This window comes from Triturus cristatus, chromosome 5_1 (genome assembly GCF_964204655.1).
Source record: "Triturus cristatus chromosome 5_1, aTriCri1.1, whole genome shotgun sequence".
NCBI lineage: Eukaryota > Metazoa > Chordata > Amphibia > Caudata > Salamandridae > Triturus > Triturus cristatus.
In genome coordinates this window covers 206,422,968-206,436,251 of record NC_140587.1, presented here as the reverse complement: position 1 = coordinate 206,436,251, position 13,284 = coordinate 206,422,968, and positions in this window count along the sequence as shown.

The window sequence follows — 13,284 nt, the reverse complement described above, 5'->3', positions numbered from 1 at the left end:
TCACCAGCCGCCTCAACTACAGCAACGCCCTGTATGCCGAAATCTTCACTCAGCTCGTTGGAAGACTCTGGAGCTTCCCAAACCCACGTCGCCCCCACCTGAGAGACCTCCACTGGCTCCCCATCCAGAAGAGATGCCAGTTCAAGAACCTCACACACGCCTACAAAGCCCTCCATGACCTAGGATCTGCCTACCACAGCCATCAACTGAACTTCCACCAACCCACTAGACACCTGCACTCCACTTCTCTCGCCCCGGCACCCCCCGCATCCGTCGCAGCCACAGTGGTGGTCGCTCCTTTTCCTACATTGCTGCCAAGACCTGGAACGACCTTCCCTTACCACTCCATACAGCTCCCTCACTGGCTGACTTTAGAAAGAGACTCAAGACTGGGCTCTTCGAAGGAAACATTATGCCCAGATACCCCCAGGGTGACAGTGCTGTGCTTCACAAATGCTGTTTGATTGATTGATGGAGCAAAATCATCGCCACAAGGGTCTCATGGATATGCTGAAGAGCTGTGTTTAGTATATGACCTTGGAGGAACACAGTAGGAAATGGATTTGAATTGGAATGAAAGTTCCTGTTCTCATGTGTTGATGATAGTTTGGCAGTGAATCTCAACAATACTATAATACCCTGTCTGAAATGTGGTTAGTGTTTGTACCCACTCAATGAGAATCTCGTAGTTGATCGTGTCATTTCAAGTGTGGCACTAAACGTGACTGGAGATTGTGAAGCATTTTATTTAATTGCATATGCTCTTGGAGCTGTGTGCTTCCTCTGCTGCCTACATCTTACTCTACAATGGCAGGTTGCCTTTTGGTTGATAGTTGGCCAGATTTTGCTGTCTGCAGAAGTTATTTTTATTGAATTATTATTAGTCTGTACTTACCTCTTCTTGATACTGATCTAGGTTGGAACAAGAAATTCAAGGGCTTGGTAAGATCTGAGGCTAAGGTGTTTCTATTACCCACAATAACTATTACCAATCATGTTTAGATAGGGTTTTTTTTTTCTTTCTTGTGATTTCAAAGACTTGGGGGCAGATTTATCATCATTTTGTGCCAGTGCAATATCACAAAATGTGACACAACCTAGAGCAAAGTATTCATACACTATCTACTTTCCAGCACAAAACGGTGTTTTAAATGGAGAGCTGTTGCTAAAGAAACCCAAAAGCACTGCTTAGTTAGTGTCAAGAGGGGCGCCCATGGGCAGCACATGGGAAGTCCCTTCTATCACTCAATGTTTTTGACATGAACCTCTATCTACTAAAAAAAGTAGACAGGACTTTGTGCCAAGAAATACCACCTCCTCGAGGCGTGCACTAACAGGGAGAAACATTGTCATTTCTCTTAACTTTTACAACACTGCATGTCTGCTGCACTGTAAAGTACACATACAATGGGGGAACGTTTTAAAGTAAGTCTAAACATGGTATTTTGGACTGGTAGAGTAGGGTACCATTCCAGTACAACACCTATACTAGACATCATACATATACCTTTGCACTGTTGCGCTAAGGTGTGTGAGCGGCGCTATGAAGCCTGTTCCAATGGCAGCATATGGATGAGAGCAGCAGTGCTGTATCTTTATAGATATGGCGCTAAGCTGTGTTTTCCCCCTTTTACAATGCATTGAGAAACGATAGATAAATGCTCATGTGAACACAACATGGTAATTTTTTGGCAAGCATCTGTCTCTTATCCCTTTTTAAGAGGGTGTGTTTCTCATATAGAAATTTGACTTACATTACGAGTTAAGGCCAAATTCCCAACGCTATGCAAACACTGGTTTGCACAGGCACCAGGACCAGACTGATTTGTTTTTTGATAATTATCACACCCTTGTAGTCCGCCTCTGATAAAATAGAGCAGGTGAAACCTAAAAACAATTATTGGTGGGGAAGGCCTAGACAAAGGCAATACATGCAGAATTTGGTGTGTTAAAAATTGATTCTGCATGTTATGCCCCATTTTTCTTTTAAAACTCAGAACACAAGTGGTAAATACCCCGCCCTGGGAAATTGGCGGTGGTATTTACAACGTTTGGTAAATGCCCCACATAGTCCGACAAACACTAAGGGCCTGATTACAAATTCCTCATAGTATTCTCACCCATGCATAAACCGTTTACGGATGGGCCAGAATCACAAGTGTTAGACCTGTCAACCATAGGGTGGTCTTACCTCAAACTTTTTACCTGCTTACCTCCTCCTTTTGCTGATTCTTTTTGTTGGCCTTTGGACTCTGAGCACTTTAACACTGCTAAAGTGCATGCGCTTCTTCCCTAAACATGGTAACATTGGTGTATACACAATTGGCATATTAAATGTACTTGTAAGTCCTTTGTAAAGTGATATTCCATATACCCAGGGCCTATAGATTAAATGCTACTGGTGAGCCTGAAGCACTGATTATGCCAACCACACCAATGGCCGTATAAACATGTCTCAGGCCTGCCATTACAGAGAGTTGTATGAGTAGTTTTACTGCCGCTTCAACTTGGCATTTAGACCCCTTTGCCAATGCTTAAACTCCCCTTTTATTACGCAAACATCACCGCTAAGGTAGACCCTAGGTAGTCCATAGGGCACTGTGCTGTCTAAGTAAAAGATAGGACATGTACTTTTAAGTTCTGCATGTCCTGGTAGTGAAAATCACCTAAATTAGTTTTCCACTACTGTAAGGCCAACTCCTCTCATAGGTTAACGTCGCAAATTCCTTAGTATGCTTTTAACCTGTAATTGTTATTAGAAAGGAATGGTTCCGTAATGTTTTATATCTTTGGAACGGTAATGATAAATCCTCCCTGCAGGTGAAGTTGGATTTAACATTATTATTGTAGAAATTCCACTTTTAGAATACAGACGGTTCTCTGCTCTTACGTCTCTGTGTGCCTGCAGCCTGTCTCCAATGCATGTCTGGGGTGGGTGACAGCTACACTTTCTGCAGTCCCTCTATATAGTAACAAACACAGGAAGTTTAGGTGTGTCTGAGTACTCATCTGCATTCTGATGGCCCTTCCTAGGCATGAAGGGAGGGGCTGATACTCACACCTAGATAGGCAGTGCCCTGTCCCCAACAAAGAGCTGATTATCCCCTACTGATAGTCTGTAGTCATGGCTGATAAGAAAGAAGGGTTTCTGTGCACTTCAAAGACCCTCCTTTGAAGTCACCCCCACTGGGACAACTGGGTATAAGTACTGGGTCTCCGACCCCATAAAATCAGACACTTCTTGACCTCTGTCAGAAGAATTGCTGTGCTGCATAAAAGACTGACACTCCATGGACTGATGATCTGGAAGACCTGTTTTTCTTGCAGTGTTGCCTTGCTGCCTGCTGCTCTCTGACCCTGCTGAGGGTGAACAGGACTCTGCCTTGCAACCAAAGTGATCTCCAAGGGTCTTTTGGCTTGCCTCCTGTTGCTTGAGACTTAGGGCTATCTAACGCTGTACATCTGCTCTTGTGCCTCTTTCACTGTAAGCAGACCCAGATACTTGCACCAGAGAAATCAACACAATTTCTGGTCTGCATGTAGCAGAACTGGTGCATCGATTCTGTTGTGAGAGATGAATTCTCGCATCGCGCTCAGAACCACTGCATCGCATCCGGAATCACCACTTTGGAACCCACACTTCACTGCCACTGCATGGATAAGATCGACTTGTCACCCCTACAGCATGGATTAACATGGCACATTGCCTTCAGAACCACCACACTTTAAACCAATGTTTCACTCCATGGACCCAACGCATCACCGCTACTGCGTGAAGAAAATCAATGCATCACCTTGATTGCAAGCTCGACATTGACGCATCGCTCATCCACACCCCGCATCATTCTGTTCCAACCAGGATCAAGGTACTCTGCTCACCGGGCCTGCGTGGCTCATGTCCCCATACTGCTCTTTATCGCAGTTGGCTAGAACTGTTGACTTTGCCCTGGTCTAGCACGACCAGATAAACCCTCATTCGCGCTAATTGCTTCAAGGGCTAGAACACTTTTTATTCTTTAAAACTTCATATCTCAAATACTACTTAATTATTTGCTGTCCCTCATTTAACGTCAACTTATATTTGCCACACTGAGCTGGGGTTACAATATATTACAGATATAATAGGGGGTGCAACCAGTTTTATTGTGGCATCGAATTTGGACCTCAACAAAAACGACTTTTAATCAAAAGGTCCCAAGTGACTCCCTCAATTTAGATCAAACCCTAGCTATCAGGTGGCTGAAGTATATTAAAGACTTTATGACAGACTTAGGACAGCCACAATTTTTTCATAATCCGTCACAGATGTGTACAATCGCCAGGAAAGTTTTAAAAAAACGATGCATGTCACACTTGGAAGAAATTAGATATGCCAGTGAGGTTCTTAAACCAACAGTCCAAATAAACCAGATGATCCTTTCTACTACTGTAATGCAACCATACTTAACTTATTGTATAACTGTGTATGATAGATTTGTTCTCACACGCTACAGACTAGATGTTTTTTATCGATCAGTATCTTTTCCTATGATAAATGACTAGTCAAAAAATGTAGCAATTTGCCCATGTGATGGATCTTCATCTCAATCGACAATCCATGTTGTTTTATTCTGTAAATATTATTCGGACCAAAGAAAAAGGTGGATCCTACCAATTTTAAGAATTTGGGGCTTGAGGCAATGCCGACCTGCCTATTTTGCATTGCAGCTTTTAGATAATGAATGCTATACAAGAAACATCGCTCTATTTCTAAAAGGTATAATCAAGTACAGAAAATAACTCTGAATTTTTAAAAATCGATTTTAATTGTTTTTATTGTTTTTAATAACTACGACTCATACTGAGAAATTATTTTATTAGGACTAATGTGAAGTGTGAAAATGGTAACATTTGTTTTGATTCTTTTTTTTTTTACGATCTCAAATTGAATGCATTGAAATAAGTGTAATGTTCACTCTGTCTCGTGCTTGTATGGTTTTGTAATCAAAAAATTAAAACCGAATAAAGCGGAATTTTGATTTTGATCTGATTTACTACTTACTGGATTTTTGTCATTTTGGTCTTGATTTATTTATAGAATTAATGTCTATATTTCTAAAACAGTGTAAAGTAATTTTGCGGTTTTTGATTGTGTTACTGTATGTGTGTGTGCATATTGCACAAATATTTTACACATTGCCTTTTGAGCAGTGGCGGCCATCAAAGGTAAGAGTGGTGAGGTGGGGTGGGGCGGGGGGGGGGTCGGGGAACTCGGCAAATGACAGGATAAGTCAAAGTAAAACAAAAAGAGATAAAACTACTTACCTTGCGCTCGCCACATCACGGCAATGCGGCAAGCGCAAGGCAAGTGGTTTTATTTCTTTTTTATTTTAAGTTAGCTTATCCTGTTGAATGTCGAGTTCCCTGACCTCCACCACACCCCGCATCCGCCCCGCCCTACCGCTCTTACCTTTGGCAGCCGCCACTGCTCTTGAGAGAAGCCTGACTGCTCTGTGCCAAGCTACGAGAGGATGAGCACAGGTTATCTTTTGGGGTGTATCTGACTTACCGTGACTAGAGTGGTGGTACCTACTTGGGCAGTGTGCATAACTCTGACAACTAGAGATTCCATTTCTAACTACAAGTTTGAATTTATCCAACTCATCTGATAATTATCGGATGCGGCGAACAACTCAACCTTCCTTAAATGGGTGCAAGTCAAACCTGTCGATATTTTAACAGGGGAACACATACTGTATTTACCGTACATGTGGATTTTGGTGTATTAAACAACAAAATCCACATGTTATTCCCCATGAACTCATAACAGGTCGTATTTTTTGCACCCAATAAAGAAAATCCCCCATGGTATCATTATTTGTCTGGGATGTTAAATAACGCCTTAGCTTATGATCAGGCACTAAGTGATTTTTTACAGACAGGAAATTATTAAGCCCGATTGTATAAAGGATCATATGCTTATTTATTTTTTCCTCAGGGCTTTGCCTTGGGTATTATTGTGCAAATATGATTTAACACAATATAAATATCTCACTTCCTCCATATCTCAGCTAATATATAATATGCACACCCAGAAAGCCATATCTTTGCAGGTTTAAAGGCTGTGTTCTGCTCTATCACTTTTCCCTCTCCCATAAGATGAAGGGTGATTGATTATCATTGCAACATAAACTTTTAGGGACTAATTTAATTTGTAGACAGTGATGCCGGACTGCCTGTCAGCCATTGAACACAACAGATTTGGCCAGAAACAATAGAAGCTTCCTTTATATGCACAATATATAGACAACATCTGCAGCAGCAGTCCATGTCTGTGTGTACATATACACAAAATCTGCATCATTTGGTAGCAGTGTAAGATCCCCTTAAACACAGCACATGTACAAGATGATCAGCAGCAGTACAAGCTAAGATATCTTCACATACAAAACAGGTATCACACTGGCATCAGCATATAAACTTATTTCAGGCACAGAATACTAACAGTAAAGTGTAGAGATGGCTGAACCACTGAAGGCTCATGCCAAATACCCATCTGTGGTTTAGTTTGCAGTCCTCTTCAGACCACTAGCCCAACATAATCTGAGCATTCAAGTGACTTCTGCCTGCTACCCATGCATCTCATGCATCAAGAATGAAAGACAAAGCATTCAAATTTAATGTGAAACAGGAGTGATAAGGGTGTCAATCTAGTTGCTGAATTAAACAAAGTGAAACCAGAGGACCAGGGATAAATCGTGGCTTGGCCACTTGACCAAAGTGTGTGATACTAGACAATTGCTTTTTTTTACCGTGCCTCCTATTATTTTCATTACTGCATATGAGAAAACCTAGAAATATGCAAGGATGTGTGCTGTATATAAACCTTACTTTTGTTTTCCTTAATGGATTATATTGTTGTTAGAGTGCTTTTAAACTTATATTTTTGTGCATCAAATAATATTGATTATTAATGATTTGTATGTTGGATCCAATACACAAGTAATGAATTATTATTTATGCTGTAGAAATGAGTTTAATATGAAGTTTGGAAGTGTGTTTATTAACATTACTTAGCTATGACATATTTGGTGAAAACTCCATGTTGGAAAAAATAGATGCTGCTGCTGTCTATGTTTTCCACTCCTACATTCACCTCCTCCCATCAGGTTTCTCAATGCATCTTCTCTTCCTACAGGTTCTGCAAGAGTGAAGACAGCTGATGTTATTTTTTTTTTCCTGACAGTTATGCAAAGGTTTATTAGTGAAACATTTAGTGTACTAGAAAAGTTGCAACATTCAACGTCCTTTTCGCTGTGTTTCCGTAGCTCAGCTCAGTCTTGCTCATTCATGAATCGCCTTTGTTATATGTTGCATACTTTGTTTCAAACATCTCAGGATGAGAGTGACATGGAAAAGTAGGATGCTTTTTTAGGAATGGGATAGTGTTAACCTCTAATGTTGTTGACGCAAATTATTCTGATTTACTGAAGAATTGCTAAATAGGATTGTGCAATGCTGAATCTGTGGCTATGGCTAATTTTTTCTGCAAACATTGTGTATAAGAACCCCTTCATTTTGCGTGTGAGGCAGAAGATTTTGAGCTTGCCTAGATGGTATTAGAGAAACTGTCCTATTCTTTATTGATGTGACTGCTGGTTTTGGACTGATTTCTGATTTTGTGCAAACTGGATGGTATTGCTGTTGAAACACAAGATAAAGACTCAAGGACTAATTCATATATTGGCGGCCCTTTTTAAATGAGTCTGTCATTTGCATCTGCTGAATTTAGAAATGACTGGCAGGTATGCTGTCATGGTGGTTCCTTTCAATGTTGTTCAGAGTTTAGTTTAGGCCTCCGTCAACATAACAGATCCTTGCACCAAACTGGTTTCTTTTTAATTTTCAAAAAGAAAATCCAGCCACTCGATTTTCTTTTCATAAATGAAAAAAATAATGCCCCCACCATGGGATCAATTTTCCATGGCGAGTGGGGCATATTTTCTTTCTTTTACTGGAGGTGATGGCAATAGAAACTAGCTATATGATGCCACCAATTCTTTTTGGGCAGATGGAAATATAGCCAATTCCCCGATGGCCCAATAAAGTAAGGGAAATCAGAAATTTGGCTAATGCAGTGAAAGAGTAGTCAAACCTGTGGTCTGCCCACATATAAATCAGGGCAGATCACTGTATTGGCGAGGAGGTAACTCCGTCATGGATTCCAACGACTAAGTTCCCTCTCTGACAACATATAAATCAGCCCTTCCGTGTTTAAAATAAAGTCTCAAGAAACTAGAGTCCAGTTATTCCTGGATTTAACAAAAGATGAACAACCTCAGGATTTAAGACATAAGGCCTAATTCACAAAGGAACTTATGGCTCGTAAAGTTAAAAGTCTGGAGACAAAGCACTTGGGGCGGACTCTCCGTACTACAATGCTCAGTGCAAAGATTCGGCCACTAATACATCGATTCTGTCCAATGTGTGGAAAGTTCGCACTAATAACTTAATGAGCCGTAAATCCCTTTGGGTATAAAGCCCATACTCTCAAGTATGAGGCATGGGATTACTCTGAAAAAAGATTAGATTGATAAACAGTGCAGAGCCAGTTAAGAAAATGTGAGATCAGAGTGATTGTTCCCTAGAAGTAAACAATATAGAGTTAATGAAGCCTATGATTGAAATAATGATTGAGCAGGGAATCCTCTGCGAGGTACTTGGTAGTCCTTGTAACTCTCCCATGATGAGAATAAAGAAAACTAATTGTAAATGGTGCATTGTTCAAGATTTAAGAAGGATAAACAAAATTGTCATCCCATGTTGTCCTTTGGAACTGAATTCAACAGTGATTTTATTCCAATTTTGATCAGAGGTAGAATTGTATTGAGGTATTAACTTATGCCATTGACTTATGCCAAACGTTCTTTTCAAATCCTTTGCATGAAGAGAGCCAGTATCTCCTTGCATTTCAATTACAGAATAGAGTTCTCATGTGGTGTAGAATTCCACAGGGGTATACCGAAAGTCCTTCAATTTTTAGTCAAACGATAAATACAATTGAGGTTGCCCTGCAATTCAGTGTTAGCTCAATACACAGATGACCTGTTAGTGGCATATAAAACAATAGCTGTAAACTTGATTCAATTGCCTTGTTAAACCATTTAGCTGAAAGTACTCAACAAAAATGCACATTTGTAAGAAAGAAGGGATCTATCTTTTTAAGTAAGGCTTACCGACAGTGGCATAAACGATCCAGTACAACTTGACAAATAATGTACAAAAGCTTTTAAAATTTTGAGAGAAAGTCTGTGCTGTGTACCAGCACTGGGAATGCCAGACTATAATTTTACATTTTTCCTATACTGTCAACTATCAATTCAGACACAGACATGGTGAGTTGATGTGTCCAATTACATACCTAACAGCTGCTTAGGATCCGGTAGATATAAGTCTTCCAGGATATTTGACATTGATTTTAGTTGTCTGTGTCACCAAAAAACAAATTGAGAGAATACTGATGGGGCACACATTAAGAGATCATGTTAACAAGAACAAGGACATAGCATTTGACAAATAGTAGACGTACTCATTATGAACATGTCATTCTTGCATTCAAATTATTTTTCTAATAAATGGTGCAATTCACTGAAACCAGCAACACTGCTTCCTATTTTACGTAGAAAGAAAAAATGGGATAATAACAATAAAAAATAAAAGTATAGAGAGAATAGATCACAATCCAGGAGTGGGTCTCCTCAACAAGAGCACTTCGAAAGGAGGTAAAACCTTAGGAATTGTGAAAACATTAAAAAACCTGACAGGTATCAGGATACTGACACACGTTCCTCTCGTTCCTTTCAGGGTTTTTCAAAAAACTCAGAGAGGGAATGATGGTCAGAACACAGACAAGAACAGCCTACAAAGTCCAGAGACACACCATGCACTTCAGATTATACTTCAAAAAAGAAGAGAAGCCAAAATCAAAACTTCAATTTAAAAAGAAGAAATTAGCAGGTCTCAAAGTTAGACATGCCCAGAATTCTGAGGCGCCCTACAATCAGATGGAGCGTTCAAGTATATCTTGGTGGCAGTGGATTCATGCTCTAGATTCCTATGGGTATGTCCTCAGCGCTCGGATAACGCTTGAACTGTTATTAAAGATTTGCGAGTCTTTATAGGGACATACACAGTAGGCACATTACATTCTGACCGTGGCCATGCGTTTAGCTCTAGGGCTTACAAGGAAGCCATGGGAAGTTTGGATGTAGCATTGCAGTACTCCTCTCTGTACCATCCCGAGGGAAATTTGGTTGTGGAGAGGAAAAACTGAGACTTAAAGTAATGTTTAACAGTAAGAGTATTAGGTTTGGGTGGTTGTTGGGCCAATCACTTATACGGGGTCCAACGAGCCCTTAATAATATGCCAAGAAGTTCCATAGGAGGAGTCACTCCTCATGAGGTCCTATTTCAGATGAGAATCTTGGTACCAGATCTCGATTATGAGAGCACAGTGGTGGATGAAAAACCATTTGACATCAATAAACGTTTGGCTGTTTTGCAGGATCTGAATAAATCGCGGGCACTACTAAGCAACGTGCAAGTAAAACACACCACCACTGGGGAAGTCAAATCAGTCACGGCAAGATCTGTCTGGATCCCAAAAGACGTGTATCTGGTCAGAGAAAGGATTGAGGACAAGAAAGAATTTGGGCCATCATACAGAAAGCCTGTACCTGTTCTGGCTGTCAAAGGAACAAGATCAGTACTTCTTCCGCCTCTTACAGGAAAAAAAGAAAAGAGATTCATCCCCATTGATGAGATCAAACCACACTATGTGGCTGATACTGAATAGTAGACCTCGTGGGCTCCTGGGTAGCCGATGATCTCCCCTCGCTACTTTACAGGAAGTTTAGACAGAAAAACTCATAAAATTTGAAGAGTCACCAATACAAAATGATGGAATTTCCAACAGTGAAATGGAACTCGTTCCTCTTGAAACAGAAATTCAAAACACAAATGAAAGACAAATTTCAATTCGGCCTAAAACCGATGTCTACATCAATATGCCTCTACAAGAGACGTCTGCCAGTTCAACAAAACCTGCTGAGCTACCGAAAATAGATTGAACTGCATCTTGCTACTTCATCGATTTTGATACGTTTTCTCTTGATCCTAGTGAAGCCGAGACAACGCCAGCTCCAGTTTCCCGTAGGCAACAAATTTGTGTCTTTTACAGTTTTCTGAAAAAGTCTTACTTAGTATCACCTTGGCTCCAGCCCTGGATAATAACTGGAATATTGTTTTTATCTTTTCTGAATTGGCCTAGTGACTGTTTTTTGCTTACTCATTAACGGAAAATATCTCTCAGAACACTCTGCAGTATCAAATGTGAACTTCGTCCTGAAACCTCATATATCATCTCATCGTGAAAGAAAAGAGACCTGTTTTCCGTGAACATTACAGCTGTTCCAATTCCTGATGGCATAGTTTGGGACAAGGTTGATTATGATGTATTTGATTCCAGTGAACTTTTGAAAATACCACATTTATTTAAAAGTCTCTAAAGGATATCATTACCTCCAGTACATTTTCTGATGATTGGGATTTTAAAACTGTAAAAAATATGTTGTCTGATTTAGAACAATCCGCTGCTCTTTCAAGTAATGAAATGTTAGAGGACACATCTGATTTTGGCACTATGTACTGTTACCATCATCATGGTGTTCACGTTTTACACAAATCCAGTATACCACAAAATGTTTTTCCTTACCACCAATGAGAACATTACCCAACACCACCAAAAGGTAATTCAAAAACGTTTGCACAGAAATTTTCTCTTTTTTCAGGGTTTAACACTTCTGACACAACCTCATATTCCTATAAAATTGCCTCTACAACTGCACAGAAAAATATGCTAACACCAAACAGATTTATTCTGCATCCTTTATTTCCCAAGTATCTGAACAGGGTTTCGACTTATGGAAGGACACTATAGACATAAAATTAGTCTGGGGTTCAAAGGAATAGCAGGTTCAGGGAACAGAAGCACTATTTAGAGCATGCCTCATTCCACAGCAGATAGTATTTCTGAATGACACTGTGCAACAGATTTCCTGTCTTGGGATAGCCAAGAACAAGGATTTGAACACACCTCGGATTCCCACACCTTCACATATCAATTTTACATCACGTGGAGGGGATACAATATATTACATCATGCAGCACAATACATCAGACCCCAATTGGAAGGGATGGTTAGTTTGGCCCAGAGACACAAACAGATGTCAATCAAGATTCAGGGCTACAACCAAAGGGTTTAGTATCCATAGTTTATTTATTTATTTATTTATGGCATTTATAAAGCGCTCTATAACCCTACGGGCATCCTGGCGCTACCTGGCGGACCAACTCTATGCACAAATAGAACATCCGGGGTGGTGACATCATACAGAGTTGGGAAGTTGTGTCTTGATTGGCTAAAAACCTCGACACTGTCCCAAGTGAAACAGCACTTATCCTTACTCTCAGATGAGGTGGATCTAAGGCATATTTTATTAGGTCCCGGTTCTTATACGCTGTCTATAATGAAATCTGGAAGATCTCTTAACAAGAAGCTGCGGAGAGACTTCGTGAAATAGATAGAATTAACCTAGAAAAGGCGTTAGCTGTAGTTGACAATGGTATGACTACATTAACATCCAGGATTTATTCACTGGGCAAAATTGTATCTTCTGCTATAGATATACTAGAACAGGGCTTATCCATACTACAACACGGACAATCTCAACTACGTTCTATTATGTTATTAAGCTGGAAGCTGCAATCATTGCGTGCTGGTTATGTGCCTTGGCAATTTATCAACAGTTCATCCCTATTTTCTGCATACAATCTAACTGAAAAGCAGATAACGATGGCACAAAGGGGAGCAAAATATAACAATGCTGTGTATTGAAAAACTGGACAGGTTACTTTTTACTGGGGCAGAGTCACCATCCACAGAATGGTTAATCTATGGCCATATAACACTACTGGTCACAACTTTCCAGTTTCATTATTGCCTTGAACAACAACAGGTGGGCAGATATGAAGCGATGGGAAGGGAATTCATCAAGGAATCTTGGGAGTTACCATACAGATTTCGATGAAGGAATGGGGACATGGAAGTGTTTCTAAATGGTACAAACTGCGAGAACTCTTTAAGTGGATCTCTCATATGCCAGGATATCATGCTTTATGGGGCCTGTAATGGTTCAGTTGCAAACTTCTTCTGTCATTTGAGAGGGTCTCCGGCGGCCGTTAATA